This window comes from Aquarana catesbeiana, linkage group LG10, assembly GCF_042186555.1.
Source record: "Aquarana catesbeiana isolate 2022-GZ linkage group LG10, ASM4218655v1, whole genome shotgun sequence".
In the NCBI taxonomy this organism is placed as follows: domain Eukaryota; kingdom Metazoa; phylum Chordata; class Amphibia; order Anura; family Ranidae; genus Aquarana; species Aquarana catesbeiana.
The window spans coordinates 10,967,308-10,986,874 of record NC_133333.1 but is presented as its reverse complement, the minus strand read 5'-3'; the positions used below and the strand labels follow the sequence as shown (position 1 = coordinate 10,986,874).

At 41.2% G+C, this 19,567-nt stretch overlaps 1 protein-coding gene across 1 annotated transcript in view; it reads left to right on the top strand.

The window, feature by feature from the left end:
• Positions 1-19,567, top strand: part of KMT2B (lysine methyltransferase 2B) — a gene marked incomplete in the record, with an annotated part of 64,903 nt that overhangs the window by 939 nt on the left and 44,397 nt on the right.

The window sequence follows — 19,567 nt, the reverse complement described above, 5'->3', positions numbered from 1 at the left end:
CAACACTGGATACATTGTATCATCACTATATATATTATTATTACACAGGATACATTGTATTATCATCTATTCTGTATATTATACCTTCATTATCAACACTGCATACATTGTATCCTCATCTATAACTAATCATATTATTATTACACATTGTATCCTCATCTATATATAATATTACACAGGATACATTGTATCATCATCACTATATATTATACCTTCATTATCAACACTGCATACATTGTATCCTCATCACTATATATATTATTATTATTCCAGATACATTGTATTATCACTATATAAAATAATCAACACCGGATACATTGTATCATCATCTATATCTAATCATTTTATTATTGCACCCTCCTCATCTATATATAATGTTATTACATCGGATACATTGTATCATCATCATCACTATGTATAATATTATCACACATTGTGTCATTATCATTACACCGGATACATTGTATCATCATCTATTCTATATAATATACCTTCATTCTCAACATTGGAGACATTGTATCTTTATATATATAATATTTTTTTATTATTATTTATTATTATTATTATTATTACACCTTGTATCCTCATCTTCTATATTTATTATCATTACACCAAATACATTGTATCATTATCTATATATAATATTATTGTTACTCATTGTGTCCTCATCATCTATATTTATTATTATTTCACCGGATACATTGTAGCCTCATCTCTCTAGATATATATTTTACAACTTCATTATTCTCATTACACTGGATACATTGTATCATTGATATACTGTACATCTATTATAACTTTATTATCAGTGCTGGATGGATATATAATCATTACCCTGGATACATTGTGTCCTCATCACTATATATACTGTATATGTTTATACCTTCATTATCAGTGCTGGGGATAGATATATATATTTTTTATTTCTCTAATTATCAGTGCTGCATACATTGTATGATCACCAGTGTACACATTATTATGGCTCTGGATACATTCTATCATCATGATATATACTGTATATAGTGTCTTCATCATCAGTGCTGGATATATTGTATTATTATGGCACTGGATACTTTCTATCATCATTAGATACATTTATGTCATCATTGTCAGTGGTGGATACATTGTATTGTTGCCCATATAACATCTTTATGAGCAGTGCTGGATGCATTATATCATCACCAGTTAGACACGATTGTCCTGGATACATTGTATCATCATCATTATCTTGGCTCTGCATTTTATTTATATATATATATATATATATATATATATATATATATATATATATATATATATATATATATATATATATATATATAATTTTTTTTTTTTCTTCATTATTAATGCTGGATACATATTTATTTATTAAAGCACTTGATACATTAAAAATGTTTATCTTCATGATCAGTGCTGTATTCATTGTAGCATCATTACAATATACATATTATTTCATGATTGGTTTCGCTAACACAATGCTGAAAACATTGTATGATCATCATCAGGGCACACGTATGTCACTGGATACATTGTATTATCACCAGCAATATACAAATGTTGTCATTAACATCTCCATCACATTTCTGTCTACACTTTATCATTACCACTTTGTTTATATTGTGTCATTGGGTTCATGGGATCATCACCAGCAATCTACTTATTATGTTATCTTTGCGATCGCTATCCCTGTGCTGGATACATTGTATTCTCACCAGCAATATACAAATGTTGTCATTAACATCTCCATCACAGTACTGGATACATTGTATCATTCTGACTGCTGTGTTTTATATCATCACCAGCAATACACATTATATGTCATCAGCGTCATTATCACAGTGCTGGATATTTTGCATCATCACCACCACTTTGTTTATATTTTATGACTGGATACTTTGTATCCTCATTAGCAGTAAATACATTATTGGGTCATCAGCATGATAATCTCAGCTTGTATCCTCAGCATAGACACATTATTATGTCATCGGGATCTCCCATCACTGTGTACATCGTGTGCCTCATTGTTTCATTATTACCCTGTTTCCCTGAAAAGAAGACCTACAAGGACTTTGACTAGGGCTTATTTGGGGGGGTAGGGCTTATTTGGGGGGGTAGGGCTTATATTGCAGCCATCACTGACAATCACGCTAGGTCTTATTTTCAGGGAAACAGGGTAGCATCACTAACATAGTTGTGGATGATTTGTATTATTTGCTGATACACATTTTATGAATTTTTACCCCCCCCCCCCCGTTCACACCAGTGCTATTTGACAGTTCAAAATTGCATGACAAGTTGCACCCTATTGCTAGCAGTGGAACCGTTCAAATAGCTGCGACCCAGGTCGCAGCAACCTTAAAAAAAGGTTTCTGCACTACTTTTTATATTTTTATTTTTTTAATTTAATTTCCTTTTTGCATTGACTTCTCTTAAATGAAGTTGCAAGCTGCAATGAAATTAAAGGTCCAGATCATACTGATTTGCGGCTTGAAATAGCATAATTTTAAAAGCTGCTCTGGTGTGACCCAGGGCTTAGTCCTTGTTCACATTGGTGCGATTTCAGTTCCAAAACGCATGACAAATTAATCCCCATTGCCAGCAATGGATCCGTTCAAATTGCCACCAACCAGAAAAAGGTTTCTGCACTACGGTTTGCCGATTTTATTATTTATTTATTTATTTTCGACTTTGCATAGACTTCTGTTAAACGAAGCCGCAGTTAAATCCGAGGTGCAAATCGCACTGATCTGCGGCTTTAAAATTGCGCTGAAGTAACGCGATTTTGAAGTTGCACTGGTGGGAACCAGGGCTTAAAGTGTAACTTCACCTTTTCAGAAAAGATGATCTATTACCCTACAACCCCCCCCCCCCACCCCCAGAGGAATTTACTATGCCTGGAGCAGACAGAATCTTCACAATCAGTTTGCTGGGTACAGGGCTTCATCATCCGCTTATATTAGTCTTATTTCATCATTCTCATCACTAAAACAATATTGGACAGATTGTGTCATCGGTGCCCGTACTGTGACACGCAATACATGTTTTTATCAACAACACATACCAGTGCTGGGCGCCCGCGTCGTCCTTTGCCGGCATAGATGGCGCCGATATCGCTAATGACCTAATTCAGGGCTTGACCAATTGGTTTTGATTCTAGGAGCCAGCTAAAAAAGTAAGGAGCCAGGTGTGTGTGTTTTTGTTAGTAATAAAATAAAATTTGGGTAGAAGATGTAGCCATGTCCCTGAAGGTGAACTTATCCTTTAACCCTTTCACAGACCGGCGTTTTTTGCACGCGTTTAAAAAATGTTAGCCCGGAAGATTACATAAAATCCCCAAACATGTATATATTTTCTGACAGCAGACACCCTAGAGAATAAAATGGCAGTAGTTCCTTTTTTTTTTTTTTTTTTTTTAAGTCACACTACATTCCTGCAAAGTAAAAAAAAAACACATTTAAAAGTTAATTTTAGGGCCCAAAAAAATAAACTACCCATTTTTTTGTTAAAATATAAAAGCCGAGTTGCTAGAATTACTGCTTGAGCTGGCCTGAGTGGCGATTTTTAATGTTTATCGCAATCTACGTTTTGCCCCGCCGCGTGTGTTTGTATATGTGGGAGCCTCGATACGTTTTTGGGGGGGGGTGGTTTAATGTGCTTGGGTGTAACTCCCCCCCCACCATCAAATAGGGGACCCTGCATGTCTCCCCCTGTGCTCCACTGAATGTAATGCACATTGCACTGCCATACAGTCTTTTCCGCCCGTGATGGTCGGGGAAATGGGGGACCCAGAAATTGTCACGTCACTTCCGGCTCAACAACCATCCACCCCCTCAACCCGGCGGCACCCACTATGTCGGCCCCAAGCCTGCTGATGGGCAAGCAAAGCCCGGCTTATGTAGCTGGCGGAGTTTGTGGAGCTTTCGGGTGACAGCCCAGCCGCCATGTTGTAACTTCTGGTCGCAATGGCGGCCTGGGGTTTGTCGAGTCCTACCCTACGGAATACAATGGCGATCGTTGCAATTTTTTCTGTTACTCGGTATTTGTGTGGCAGTTTTTTCAAATTCAATTTTTAAATTTTTTTTTTCTGGAAAAATATACACTTTTTAATGAATTAAAGAACAAACCAAAACACAATTATATATACCCCATTTTTTTTTTTTTTTTCGTGAAATATGAAAGATGATGTTACGCTCGGTAAATACATGTCGTGCTTTAAAATTGCTTACGCCCCGTAGAATGGCGTCAAACTACGATATTTAAAAAAAAAAAATCTTCATAGGTGACACTTACTATTTTTTTTTTTTTTTTTTTTTAATTATTTATTTTTTAACATGTTACCAGTTTAGAGTTCTATAGGAGGTCTAGTGCTAGAATTATTGCTTCATTCTAATGTTTTCATTAAAATGTTTGTATTTGCGCAGTGGCCTTTGAACGCAATTATTTGGGAAAAATCACTTTAATGAAGAACCCAATATTTTGGAAAATTCACTTTAATGAAGTGAACCCAATATTATTATTATTATTATTATTATTATTTATTTTTTTTGTATAATGTGAAAGATGATGATCCGCCGAGTAAATAGATACCTAACAAGCCATGCTTGAAAATTGTGCACTTATGGAATGGCGACAAACTACGGTACTTAAAAATTTCCATAGGCGACACTTTAAACATTTTTACAGGTTACCAGTTTAGAGTTACAGAGGAGGTCTAGCGCTAGAATTATTGTTCTCACATGGTGTGGTGCGAACACCATTTTTATATATGCGTTTGCTTTTGCGTGCGAGCGCCGAGGGATGGGGGTGCTTTAAAGAAATACCGTATATACTCAAGTATAAGTCGTTCCGAGTATAAGTCGAGGCACCTAATTTACCACAAAAAAATGGGAGAAACTTAGTGACCCGAGTATAAAACGAGGGTGAGAAATGCGCAGCTACTGTAAGTGGAAAAGAGGGTCAACAATGCCCATTTGCAGCCTCACTGTGCCCATTTGCAGCCTCACTGTGCCCATTTGCAGCCATAGGTCCCCTGAACTTCAAACTCGGTAGTTAAGGGTTCCTAGATGCCCCCTAGCTGCAGCCAAAATTTGGGGTCTCTGAACCCAAATGGTCCCGAAATGACATTGCTGCAGATGGACACAGTTGACCGAATTTGGGGCCCCGTATCTCAGGGCCACTTAGTGCTAGGAACCCCAAATTTGGTGTGCAAACTCAGTGGAACTAGCACCATAAAATGTCCAAAGCTGGGGTTTCTAGCACCAAGTGTCCCCGATATACAGGGCCCCAAAAATCGGTTCAGAAAATGTCAAGCACTTTTCTGCTTTGGATATGTTATGGTACCAGTTCCACTGGGTTTGCACACCAAATTTGAGGTTCCTAGCACCTAGTGGCCCTGAGATACAGGGCCCCAAAGTCGGTTCAGAAAATGTCAAGCACTTTTCTGCAGCAGAGAATGACATTTTCCGAACCGATTTTGGGGCCCCGTATGTTGGGGTCACTTAGTGTTAGGAACCCCAGCTTTGGATATGTTGTGGTACCAGTTCCACTGGGTTTGCACACCAAATTTGGGGTTCCTGGCACAAAGTGGCCCTGAGATACGGGGCCCCAAAGTCTGTTCAGAAAATGAAATTTTTTGCTGCAGAAAAGTGCTTGACTAGTATAAGTCGAGGGGGGCACTTTCAGCACCAAAAAATGTGCTGAAAAACTCAACTTATACTCGAGTATATAGGTAAATTAAAATACAGGGTTAGCTTCAGCCATAACCCCAGTAAATCACTTTCAAACCACAACATATATACAGTGCCTTAAAGTATTCACACCTCTTGAAATTTTCCACATTTTGTCATGTTGCCACCAAAAAAACGTAAATGTATTTTATTGGGATTTTATGTGATAGACCAACACAAAGTGGCTCATAATTGTGAAGTGAAAGGAAAATGATAAATGGTTTTCCAAATTTTTTACAAATACGTGAAAAGTGTGGGGGGGACATTTGTATGGCGCCCCCCGAAGTCAATACTTTGTAGAACCCCCTTTTGCTGCAATTACAGCTGCAAGTCCTTTTGGGGATGTCTCTACCAGCTTTGCACATCTAGAGAGGACATTTCTGCCCATTCTTCTTCTTTGCAAAATATCTCAAGCTCTGTCAGATTGGATGGAGAGCGTCTGTGAACAGCAATTTTCAAGTCTTGCCACAGATTCTCAATGTGATTTAGGTCTGGACTGTGACTGGGCCATTCTAACACATGAATATGTTTTGATCTAAACCATTCCATTGTAGCTCTGGCTGGATGTTTCGGGTCGTTGTCCTGCTGGAAGGTGAACCTCCACCCCAGTCTCAAGTCTTTTGCCGACTCTAACAGGTTTTCTTCTAAGATTGTCCTGTATTTGTCTCCATCCATCTTCCCATCAACTCTGACCAGCTTCCCTGTCCCTGCTGAAGAAAAGCATCCCCACCACATGATGCTGCCACCACCATGTTTCACGGTGGGGATGGTGTGTTCAGGGTGATGTGCAGTGTTAGTTTTCCCCCACACATAGCGTTTTGCTTTTAGGCCAAAAAGTTCAATTTTGGTCTCATCTGACCAGAGCACTTTCTTCCACATGTTTGCTGTGTCCTCCACATGGCTTCTCACAAACTACAAACAGGACTTCTTATGACTTTCTTTCACCAATGTCTTTCTTCTTGTAACTCTTCCATAAAGGGCAGATTTGTGGAGAACACGACTAATAGTTGTCCTGTGGACAGATTCTCCCACCTGAGCTGTGGATCTCTGCAGCTCCTCCAGAGTTACCATGGACCTCTTGGCTCTTCTCTGATGAATGCTCTCCTTGCCCGGCCGGTCAGTTTAGGTGGACGGCCATGTCTTGGTAGGTTTGCAGTTGTGCCATACTCTTTCCATTCTCCGATGATGGATTGAACAGAGCTCCGCGAGATGTTCAAAGGTTGGGAGATTTTTTTTTTTTTTTTTTTTTATAACCTAACCCTGCTTTAAACTTCTCCACAACTTTATCCCTGACCTGTCTGGTGTGTTCATTGACCTTCATGATGCTGTTTGTTCAGTAAGGTTCTCCAACAAACCTCTGAGGGCTTCACAGGACAGCTGTTTTTATACTGAGATTAAATTACACACAGGTGGACTCAATTTACTAATTAGGTGACTTCTGAAGGCAATTGGTTCCACTAGATTTTAGTTAAAGCAGAAGTAAACCCATCAATTTACTAGTTTCAAAAAACTGTTTGGTTAAACCTCCCCATTGGTTGTGCTATGAACCATCCAATGGCCGGTGTCATAACTGATCACATGTGCAGCGTCATGGCAGCTGTAGATTAAACAGAGGCAAAGATGGCAGCCTCCTTGGCTGAAAACGATAGGAGGGTTTACTTACACTTTAAGGGTATCAGAGTAAAGGGGGGGGGGGGGGCGCTATACAAATGCCCCCCACACTTTTCACAGATTTATTTGTATCATTTTCCTTTCACTTCACAATTATGTGCCACTTTGTGTTGGTCTATCACATAAAATCCCAATAAAATACATTCAGGTTTTTGGTTGTAACATAACAAAATGTGGAAGATTTCAAGGGGTGTGAATACTTTTTCAAAGCACTGTATATGTATTGCTGTTGTTCAGTGGCTATTTAGCATTGTGAGACTTTGTGTGTAAGTTTCTGTGTGCCAAATATTTTCTGCACCGATAATACTTTTGTCTATATCAGTAAATTAGTGTAAGGACAGAAAACATGGAACGCTTACTAGACATTCATGGCCCTCTTTATTTATTGAGTGGCCATAAGCACTTGAGGGATTAATCTCTATAATGCCCCGAGGAAAGGTGTGCTCCGGCTTCCTGTCCTCCTCGGCTCATGTAGTAGAGGAATACAAGAACAGACCAAACCTCAGCAAATCCAATAAAATGTATTTATTATCGACTTCACACAAAATCACATACCTGTATGTCATTTTTGTTGAAGTGGTTATACCGGGGTGATGTCTGCAGTTAGAGGCATCACCGCAGTACCGCTTTTTTTTATAGAGACCGCTTTTTTTTTATAGAGCGGACGGTAGGCTTTCATGTGAGAACAACCGATGCTGCTCCGCCCCGGGTCTCCCGTTCTGTCGGCACGTCCGCTGGCTGGTCGGAGTCCCGAACAAAGCCGGAATTGGCTTAGATCGGGTCTCCGATTGTAGTAACCCGGAAGCAAAGTCACTTCTGGTTAACTCGGCAGCCAACGGAGCCGATTTAAAAAGAAAAAAAAAAATCCAAGGTATTCAAAAATGCTGATTATTTTATTTATTTTTTTTTGCATTTTGAGTACTTTGAAGTGCAGAGGAGGGGTTTGGGGTCTTTTGGACCCCCAGATCCCTCTATAAAGAGTACCTGTCACTGCCTATTATTGTCACAAGGGATGTTTATATTCTTTGTAACAGCAAAAATAGTGGTCAGAATTCAGTGGTCAGTTCTTTGAGCTGTCATTGGGTCTACCCAGTGTTAAAGCGGAGTTCCAGTCCCCAAAGTCAAATTTTTTTTTGTTTTTTTATAAACTTTATCTGGCACATTTAGCTAGTGCCTATAGTGTATTCCGGTTAATTTCAGTTTAAAATAAAGAGACTACCTTGATCTTGGAAGCTGGCAGGGGCCATGTCCACTGTGGGCATCTGAAGCGCTCTGGTATCTATTTCCGGGACTAGGTGCAGCTGGATTCCCAGCATGCACCTCCTGATTCCGCGCCTGTGCAGTAAAGTCACCGTGCGGCGCTCCATCCTCCTGACACGTTGTCGTAGCAACAGTCTGGAAATAACGCGTGATTTCGGGCAATAGGCGATTCGCAAGGACTCCTGGGATACGTGACGGCGCTATCCCAGAAACCCTTGCGAATCACCTAGTGACATAATCGCCTAGGAGAACAAACTAAAATAAGGTATTTACAAGCATAAAAAAAAAATTAAAAAGGCCATTGTGAAAAGTATAAGCTAAGGGCATGCAGCACAGACAAAGTTCGGAAAATGGGTGGAACTCCGCTTTGAATAAGTCCTGTAATTGGAGCTGTCCAAAAAAAATAAAAAGCAGCCTGCAATATTTATTAACAATGCTCAGCTTTGAAACACTATAATAAAAAGAAACATTGTTTCTTTTTGTATATTTGTTTCCTCATCTGCAGATCAACAATGAACAAATGTTCCTCTGTTTAAAACTCCTTATTAACCCTTAATTTACTCTAATCAGCCTTAATTAACTCCCTATTCTCCTCCCTTTTAATTATTTTCCTGCTTTTTTTTTTTTTTTCTTTTGTTCACGTCTATTTTGTAAACGATAAACAATTAAAACTTTTTTTTTTTGTTAGTGAATATTTTTACATATATATATATATATTTACACATTTCACATTGGAAAAAACGCTACATTAAAAAAAAAATCTATTTCATTTGTAAATAACTTTTCAATGCTTTATACCATTGCTGACAGCTGAAGTTAAAACAAAACAGTTGCGGTAGGTATCGGTAATTGGTATCGGCGAGTAATAAAAAAAAAAAAAAAAAAAAAAAAAAAAAAATATCGGTACTTGTAAACAAAAAAATGGTATCGGTGCATCCCTATTTTTTAGTACCCGCGTGCTCATGCACCAAAGAAACTGCATACGTAAGTCACGCCCGCAAATGTAAACAGTGCTCAAATCACACGTAAGGAATCGCAGCGATTTGTCAGAGCAAGAGCAATAATTCTAGCACCAGACTTCCTTTGTAATGCCCCGTACACACGGTCGGATTTTCCGATGGACAATGTCCGATCGGAGCGTGTTGTCGGAAATTCCGACCGTGTGTGGGCGCCATCGGACATTTTCCATCGGATTTTCCGACACACAAAGTTGGACAGCAGGAGATAAAATTTTCCGACAACAAAATCCGATCGCGTCAATTCCGACCGTGTGTGGCCTGTTCCGACGCACAAAGTGCCACGCATGCTCAGAAGAAATTCCGACACGGGACAGCTCGTTCTGGTAAACTTAGCGTTCGCAATGGATACAGCACTTTCGTCACGCTGCAATGTTCAAAATGGTTTAATACAGCGCACTCTCTTCTTCTTTATAATGTGACAAGAATTAAGTAGTTTTGCTGCTCATATTCACACACACTTCTCACAAACTTTTATTTGTGTTTTTTTAGTGGGATTCCCTGAATATATTGCTATTATTTGTCACATCTGACAGTTTTATATTTTTTTTTTATTTTTTGGATTTTCAGCCTTTTTTTTTCCAAGGCTGATCTTTGTTCAATGTTATTTTTATTTTTACTCCAGAATATTTTTGTGTGTGTTTTGTGTGTCAAGTTACCCCAACACCATTGATATGTTTTATTATTTAATCTCCAGGAGATTGTTTGTTGTTGGTGTCCCTTGTTCATTTCACATTGTATATTTGCAATGTACCTGAATCCTCACAAACCAACTGTCCTTTTTGAAATAAAACACATAGGAGAGTATAATTCAAAACAAAAATCCTTTATTAAGGGATCAGAACCAAACAAAGAGGAAGGCAACACTGGATCAACAGGAGAAATTAGCGAAGCCTGGGACCCCCATGGCAGACATCAATTCTTCAACATCAAAATTGGTGGCCTGAGGAGTCCATATGTAAGGGAGGGCAGTCTGGTCCAGAATTCGCAGAGATCCGGATAGCAGCAGATGACATGTGTGTCCCCAGGCTGTGGTACCACAAGAGGCTGCATTTTTTGGCCGACCAGACTGAACCCAGGGCAATCACTGTCTGGTCTTCCTTCCACGCTTCCTTCCGGGCTGTGGCTGTGTAGTTGGAGATGTGGCAGGAGAAGGAGTAGGACCTGGAGGAGGAGGAGGACTGGGGGGACCTGGAGGAGGACTGGGAGGACCTGGAGGAGAGGGAGAAGGAGGAGGAGGACCTGCAGGAGGAGGAGGACCATCCCCAAGATGTGTGTGAGGTGTAATTTGGCCCCTCATACCTTTCTCCAGAGCCTCCGATATGAGGGCCTCACACAAGACTTTTTGGCCCTCCTCCATCCTCTGCATTTGATATGCTATGAAGGCAGCAATGTTCTCCTCCATGGTGTGGGGTGCTCCCAGGACCTCTGTAGCCCTCCAAAAGAATGCTATAGCAGCCTCCTCTAGGGTACTCCTCCTACTGCCACTTTCTATTTTCAGGGGGGGTGGAGGGACCTTGATATCAGCCAGCCGGCTCGGCCCAGCCACCTCCTGGCTGAGACTTCCCTGTGTATGAAAAAGGGACATGGTTTTAGTTTTTGCTTCATCAATCACAATCCTAAATTAGTACTCCCAACTAACATCTAGTTAACATCATTGATTGGACAAGCAGAAATATTTCGAGGAATGCTATACCTGGCTCAATCTGGGCTCCGCCACATGTGGCCTGGAAGGCCCAGGTTGGGCGTCAGAAGCCTCAGCCGGGGGGGAAGCAAGCGTGGAAGGAAGACTGGAGAGGGATGGCCTGGGTTCAGTCTGGCCTGCCAGAAAATGCAGCCTGTCGTAGTACAACATCCTGGGGACATAGATGTCATCTGCTGCTCCGGATCTCTGTGAATCCAGGACTTTCTTGCGCTCCCTTAGATATGTGCTCCTCAGGCCACCAATGAAAATCTTTAAATAAGTGATGTCTGCCGTGGGGATCACCTGCTTCACAATTTCACACAATTGCTCCAGTGCTGCCTTCCTCTTTGCTTGGTTCTTGAAATGGGGGTGGTTAATCTCCCACAGACAGGGCAGCTCCCTTAGCATCTCTACGAATACTGACATGAAGTCATTGTCTTTCATTAAGATATCCATGTTCACTGCAAGACACAACACAAGACAAAGCCTAATGTCAGACAAAACTCTCCTAATCTTGTTACAATATATGCCTCAATCTAGAAGCAGTATAGGCACAAGTTTGTCTCTTACCTTCGTTCTTACGATCGACGCGTCCAATGCTCCTTCCTCCGCTCACAGATCGTACGTAATACGCACGCGTGTTATGCTTTATACACACTGCGCATGCGTGTAACTCCGCCCGCCCCGACATTCTTTCTAGTCTATTCCCCGCCCCTTTTCGTTCGGCGCAGTGGGTGAAGAGCACATGGTGGAGTTACAGCAGGTGCGTGCTAATTCTAGCAACGAGGAGGAGGAGGAGGAGGAGGAGGAGGAAAGGCCGGATCCAGGCACGTCCCGATCCAGAAGGAGACGTTTTAAGGCCACAAATATGTCGTTTGGGGAGATGTTGGAGATGGTCGACATCATGAAGAAGTCCGACTAAACCCCAATATACGAAAGGCCAAGATCATGGCGAAAGTGGTCAGGAGTCTTGAGAGGAATTTCGGGGTCCGAAGATCGAAAGATCAGCTCAGGAAGCGGTGGTCGGACCTGAAGTTGAGAGAGCCAGAGCAGTACCGAAAGATCCGGAGAGTGCTGCAAAAAAGTAAGTAGTTGTGCTGTGTTCCTATTCTTTCTGTCTTTATTCCGTTCGTTCTGCTCCATATGCTTTTATTAATTGTAACGTTTAAAAGGGCAACTTTAATGTTCATGGGCCCATTATTCGTTCGTATCAAACATTTTTCTTTCGGCCTCTAGAACACCATTGTTTAGGCCATATGCATTTTCACACATTTTTTGGGGCCTACTTGGATGCCAAATATTTGTTTGTGTAGATGGGTTTGTTACTAGAATGAAATGCCAACTAGATTGTGTGTAAGGAGAGGACACTGAGCAGCTGTTTTCACATCTGGACACTGGAGCACTAGTGTGGGACACAAGAACACCATTTTTATTAGGGGGCCACACAGGTGCTCCAGTGTATACTATAGGGGGGGGCTACATCTGTGAAGCTTGTACCAAACCGGTAAAGTATTGCAGCTTGACAAAGGACACTAAAAAATATACATCTTGGAACTCGGCTAAAATAGACAATTGTACCCCACTTCCAAGCAATGTTTCCTATTTCTAGTTCTGCCATCAAATATCTGTGTGCTAATTATACCATTTTTTTTTACATAGGGGAGAAAAGACTCGGAGGACACCCCTCATCCGAGGAGACCAGAGCCCCCCCCCCCCCCCTCTGGAAGAAGGGGAAATACCAACACAAGAAGCTGAGCAGGAGGAAGAAGAAGACGTGGTGGAGATTGGCACCACAACAGGTGAGTGTCTGTGACCACAGGCTCAGGTAAAAGAGATGGATGGTGGCAGATTTTTGAGACCTTTTTTTTTGTTCTTTATCTCTTTTTAGGTGATCGTGATGTGAGGGAGAGAGAACGTTTCACATCTGAAAGTGCCCAGATACTGATCGGGGAGATCATGGGGTGTAATGCCGAACTGCAAAACATCCAGCAAAAAATCAATGATGTTATTAAAAAAAATAATAACATCATTGATGTTTTGGGGCAAATTTAAACCCCACAAAATCACCGGTTTTATTATTGTGGTCCAATCTTCCAAAAATTTTTTCAATGTTTAGAAAAGCCAAATTTGGAGGATGCAAACAGTGTGCCAACATGTGCTATCTGCCATCACGGGAGATCAATGGACGCGTTTTGGGGGTGCAACCCCTTCCTCAATTATAAAGTCGCGTTGAGGAAGGGCTTGCTCCCCCAAAACACGTCCCTTGATCCCCCCTGATGGCAGATAGCACATGTTGACATTCGTAAATTGGTGTGCATCTTCCAAATTTGGCTTTTCCAGGGGTGGTTTCCCCCCATCTGAACGCTATATCAAACCCAGTTCCTAAATACTGATGTCTGATATAGCCTTCAGGTTTTGCCTAATGTGAACTTTGTAAGTTCAAGTTTTTTGGCTTTCTTGTTGGTTTTACACAGGCCTGTTTTATCTGAAATGGACATTTCTATTTTTGATAATGCTACTGCAAAAATTGTTATACAACAAACATGTTGGTTTGTTTTAAAAACCTTTCGTAAATGCACATGTGATTGTGCAGGTATAAAAAAGTGCCTTACTCAAGAATGTGTGGATTATTGTCTCAACACTACAACACTTTTGGGGTGATGTAATTGCTGTTTTATGCAAAAATGGGGGTTATTTCCTAAGGGCAAGTACACTTTGCACTACAAGTGCAGGTTCAGTGCAGTTGCAAGTGCACTTGTAGTGAAATGTGTTTTTGCATTTAGGAAGTACCAGCCAACACTGTTTTTTATAAGGTTACCCAATCACGACATTTTCTGCACTCAACACATTTCTGTCAGGGTCAGCTAAAACAAACACAAGCAGTAAATGTCCACAAAGAATTTCTTTTGGTTGTTTTTTATTAGAAAAAAGTTTCACAGATTGTCTGGCATATTGATAGCCCCCCCTACCCGCAAAGAACTCCAGGTAGCGTAACTGGACATCACGGGCACTCAGGGAGGGCAAGCCAGGATGGCCACTTTCAAGTGCCGTCAGTGTTGATGGATTTGGGATTCCGGCCTCAGGCCCAACTGAGCCAGCATAGTTGGCTGAATGTTTTCTTAAAAAATTATGGAGAACACAGCAGGCAAGTATTATATGGTTCAGTTTATACTCCGCCATATGGATGGGTGTCAGAAATAATCGGAACCGGCTGGCCAGGATTCCAAATGTGTTCTCCACCACTCTTCGGGCTCTGGCCAGCCGGTAATTAAAAACCCTCTGTTCCGGGGTGAGGGTCCTCATCGGGAATGGCCGCATCAGGTGGTCCCCCAGCGCAAATGCTTCATCAGCAACGAACACAAATGGGAGACCTTCAACATTGTCCTCTGGAGGTGGCAAGTCCAAGCTGCCATTCTGGAGACGCCTGTAGAACTCCGTCTGGACGATCACTCCACCATCGGACATCCGGCCATTCTTCCCCACGTCCACATACAAGAACTCGTAATTAGCCGACACCACCGCCAACATCACTATACTATTAAACCCCTTGTAATTATAATAGTACGACCCCGAGTTGGGTGGTGGGGCGATGTGGATGTGTTTCTCATCAATTGCCCCTCCGCAGTTAGGAAAGTCCCACCGCTGGGCAAAGTGGGAGGCCACAGTCTGCCATTCATGTGGCGTTGAAGGAAACTGTTGAGGAAAAAACAATAAACATTACTATTTTTTCACAGAAACATGGCAAGCAGATTAGACACAAACGTTATGGGGCAACCTCCAGATAGCATTTATTAAGCGGAATTTAACAACAAAGTATAAGGTACACCTATCATATTCCCCCTCCCCCCCCCTCATGGGCCATTTCTAACATTATAGGGGGGGGAACTCTTGGACAGGTAAACCTCTTCACTTCATTTAGAGATGAATGTCTAAATAATGGGTATTACTTGGAACAGCCCCTCCTTAGTTACACTATTGGCAGACCACTGGACAGGTAAGAAGTGTCATAATACAAAGACACACTGTACACATTTGAGGACATTTGGACATTCTGCTATTACCTATCAAGATAATAATAGAATAACAAAACTTTAAACAGTACCATTGGAAAGTATACAGGCAGGCCCTTGCACTACATGCTTTGGGGAATTCATCCATAAATCTGACCAGTAAAGAGATGGGCGTAGTGTGTATGGGTTTGGCAAAGTCAGCAGATAGATGATTGAGGATAGAGAATTGGGATCAGCTGACTTAGCAGTTGGGGGAGGGAGGGTTACAAAAAATTTGGGGACACCACAAAAAAAAGCCTCTGGCACTCTGCCTGAATTTAAATCAAAAATAACATTTCAAAACATTTTAGGGGGTGTTTGGGGTAAAGCACTACTATGGAGCTGATAAAATACATTAAGTGACTACATGAGGTGAATATAGGGCAGGAGACACCATGCTGGAGAGGTTATTGAAGGGCAAATATGTATGAAGGACATAATAATAATTACATAAAAATCCAGCATGCATGAGGACAAAGGGGACATTCACAGCATATTACAATCATGGTAATTAGGGAATGAGGAAAGAAATACAATATATTATCAAACATTCAATACAATAAAATGTTAGATAAAAGGATAAAAATCTTACCTTAATATACTCCTTCTGCAGGACCTGGATGATGGCAGAACAGGTCTCTGGGATAATGATCCCCAGAGCCTGGGGGGAGATGCCTGTCGAGAACTTCAAGTCCTGCAGACTTCTCCCTGTCGCCAAATACCGCAAGGTAGCGACCAACCTCTGCTCCGCAGTGATGGCTTGCCTCATGCAGGTATCCTGCCTGCTAATATAAGGGGTCAGCGAAGCCAACAGACGGTGAAACACGGGGTCCGTCATCCTGAGAAAGTTCCTGAAATCATCAGGATTATTCTCACGGAGCAAAGGCATATGACAGAACTGGTCACGCTGAAGCAACCAATTCTTGGTCCATGAACTCCTCCCCACCCTGTTCATGGACTGGACTTGTGTCAAGGTCAGGACCCCAACACCAAGCCCCCGCACAGCACGAACTCTACGAGGAGTACGCATACGAAACATGGCTAGAAAACGGTCGGCTGCTCAGAACGAAGTAACAGAACGCACTGAAGAACAGCAAGGCCTGTGAAGAGCGACCTGAAAAACAGCAAAGAGTGGATCGCACAGAAAACTCCGATACGAACTGACTGCACGCACTGAAGAGCAGATACAAACCCACAAGCACAAACTGAATGGCAGAAAACGATCTGAAAGCCACGAGTCTGAAAAAGCGCGAATCGTCTCTCACCAAACTTTTACTAACACGAGATTAGCAAAAGGAGCCCAAAGGGTGCCGCGCTTGGTTCTGAACCGGCCTTTTCTAGTCTCGTCGTACGTGGTGTACGTGACCGCGTGGTTGTCGATCGGAAATTCCGACAACTTTGTGCGACCGTGCGTAGGCAAAACAAGTTTGAGTCAACATCCGTCGGAAAAAATCCGAGGATTTTGTTGTCGGAATGTCCGAACAAAGTCCGACCGTGTGTACGCCCTATAACGCTAAACTGGTAACCGTTAATTATTAAAGTGTCGCCTATGGAGTTCCGTAGTTTTTCCCCAGTGCGCGCAATTTTAAAGCGTAACATGTTGGGTATCAATTTACTCGGCGTAACATCAGCTTTCACATTTGTACAAAAATTTTGGCTAACTTAATTGTTTTATTATTATTTTTTTTTCATTTTTTTAAAATTCAGTAAAGTGTATCCCCCCCCCCAAAAAAAAAATCAGTTTGAAAGCCCGCTGCGCAAATACCGTGTGACATAAAATATTGCTATGGCCGTCATTTTATTTTCTACGGCCTTTGATAAAATATATATATATATATATATATATATATATATATATATATATATATATATATATATATATATATATATATATATATAATTTGGGGGTTCTAAGTAATTTTCTAGGTTAAAAATACAGATTTTTAGTTTGTAAAGAAGTGTCAGAAATAGGCCTGGTCTTGAAGTGGTTAACCACTTGAGCCCCGGACCATTATGCTGCCTAAGGACCAGAGGTCTTTTTCCAATTTGGCACTGCGTCGCTTTAACTGCTAATTGCGCGGTCATGCAATGCTGTACCCAAACGAAATTTGCGTCCTTTTCTTCCCACAAATAGAGCTTTCTTTTGATGGTATTTGATCACCTCTGCCGTTTTTTATTTTTTGCGCTATAAACGGAAAAAGACCGAAAATTTTGAAAAAAAATGATATTTTCTACTTTTTGTTATAAAAAAAATCCAATAAACTCAATTTTAGTCATACATTTAGGCCAAAATTTATTCGGCCACATGTCTTTGGTAAAAAAAAAGTTAATAAGCGTATATTTATTGGTTTGCGCAAAAGTTATAGCGTCTACAAACTAGGGTACATTTTCTGGAATTTACACAGCTTTTAGTTTATGACTGCCTATGTCATTTCTTGAGGTGCTAAAATGGCAGGGCAGTACAAAACCCCCCCAAATGACCCCATTTTGGAAAGTAGACACCCCAAGGAAATTGCTGAGAGGCATGTAGAACCCATTGAATATTTATTTTTTTTGTCCCAAGTGATTGAATAATGACAAAAAAAAAAAAAAAAAAAAAATATTTACAAAAAGTTGTCACTAAATGATATATTGCTCACACAGGCCATGGGCCTATGTGGAATTGCACCCCAAAATACATTCAGCTGCTTCTCCTGAGTATGGGGATACCACATGTGTGGGACTTTTTGGGAGCCTAGCCACGTACGGGGCCCCGAAAACCAATCACCGCCTTCAGGATTTCTAAGGGCATAAATTTTTGATTTCATTCCTCACTACCTATCACAGTTTTGAAGGCCATAAAATGCCCAGATGGCACAAAACCCCCCCAAATGACCCCATTTTGGAAAGTAGACACCCCAAACTATTTGCTGAGAGGCATGTTGAGTCCATGGAATATTTTATATTTTGACACAAGTTGCGGGAAAGTAACACTTTTTTTTTTTTTTGCACAAAGTTGTCACTAAATGATATATTGCTCAAACATGCCATGGGCATATATGGAATTACACCCCAAAATACATTCTGCTGCTTCTCCTGAGTATGGGGATACCACATGTTTAGGACTTTTTGGGAGCCTAGCCGCGTACGGGGCCCCGAAAACCAATCACCGCCTTCAGGATTTCTAAGGGCATAAATTTTTGATTTCATTCCTCACTACCTATCACAGTTTTGAAGGCCATAAAATGCCCAGATGGCACAAAACCCCCCCAAATGACCCCATTTTGGAAAGTAGACACTCCAAGCTATTTGCTGAGAGGCATGTTGAGTCCATGGAATACTTTCTTTTTTGACACAAGTTGCGGGAAAGTGACAATTTTTTTTTTTTTTGCACAAAGTTGTCACTAAATGATATATTTCTCACACAGGCCATGGGCATATGTGGAATTGCACCCCAAAATACATTTAGCTGCTTCTCCTGAGTATGGGGATACCACATGTGTGGGACTTTTTGGGAGCCTAGCCGCATACGGGGCCCCGAAAACCCAGCACCGCCTTCAGGATTTCTAAGGGCATAATGTTGTGATTTGACTCCTCACTACCTATCACAGTTTTGAAGGCCATAAAATGCCAAGATGGCACAAAACCCCCCCAAATGACCCCATTTTGGAAAGTAGACACCCCAAACTATTTGCTGAGAGGCATGTTGAGTCCATGGAATATTTTATTTTTTGACACAAGTTGCGGGAAAGTGACAATTTTTTTTTTTTTTTTTTTGCACAAAGTTGTCACTAAATGATATATTGCTCAAACATGCCATGGGCATATGTGGAATTACACCCCAAAATATATTCTGCTGCTTCTCCTGAGTATGGGGATACCACATGTGTGGGACTTTTTGGGAGCCTAGCCGCATACGGGGCCCCGAAAACCAAGCACCGGCTTCAGGATTTCTAAGGGCGTTAAGTTGTGATTCCACTCCTCACTACCTATCACAGTTTTGAAGGCCATAAAATGCCAAGATGGCAAACCCCCCCCCAAATGACCCCATTTTGGAAAGTAGACACCCCAAGCTATTTGCTGAGAGGCATGGTGAGTATTTTGCAGCTCTCATTTGTTTTTGAAAATGAAGAAAGACAAGAAAAATGTATTTTTTTTTTTTTTTTCAATTTTCGAAAGTTT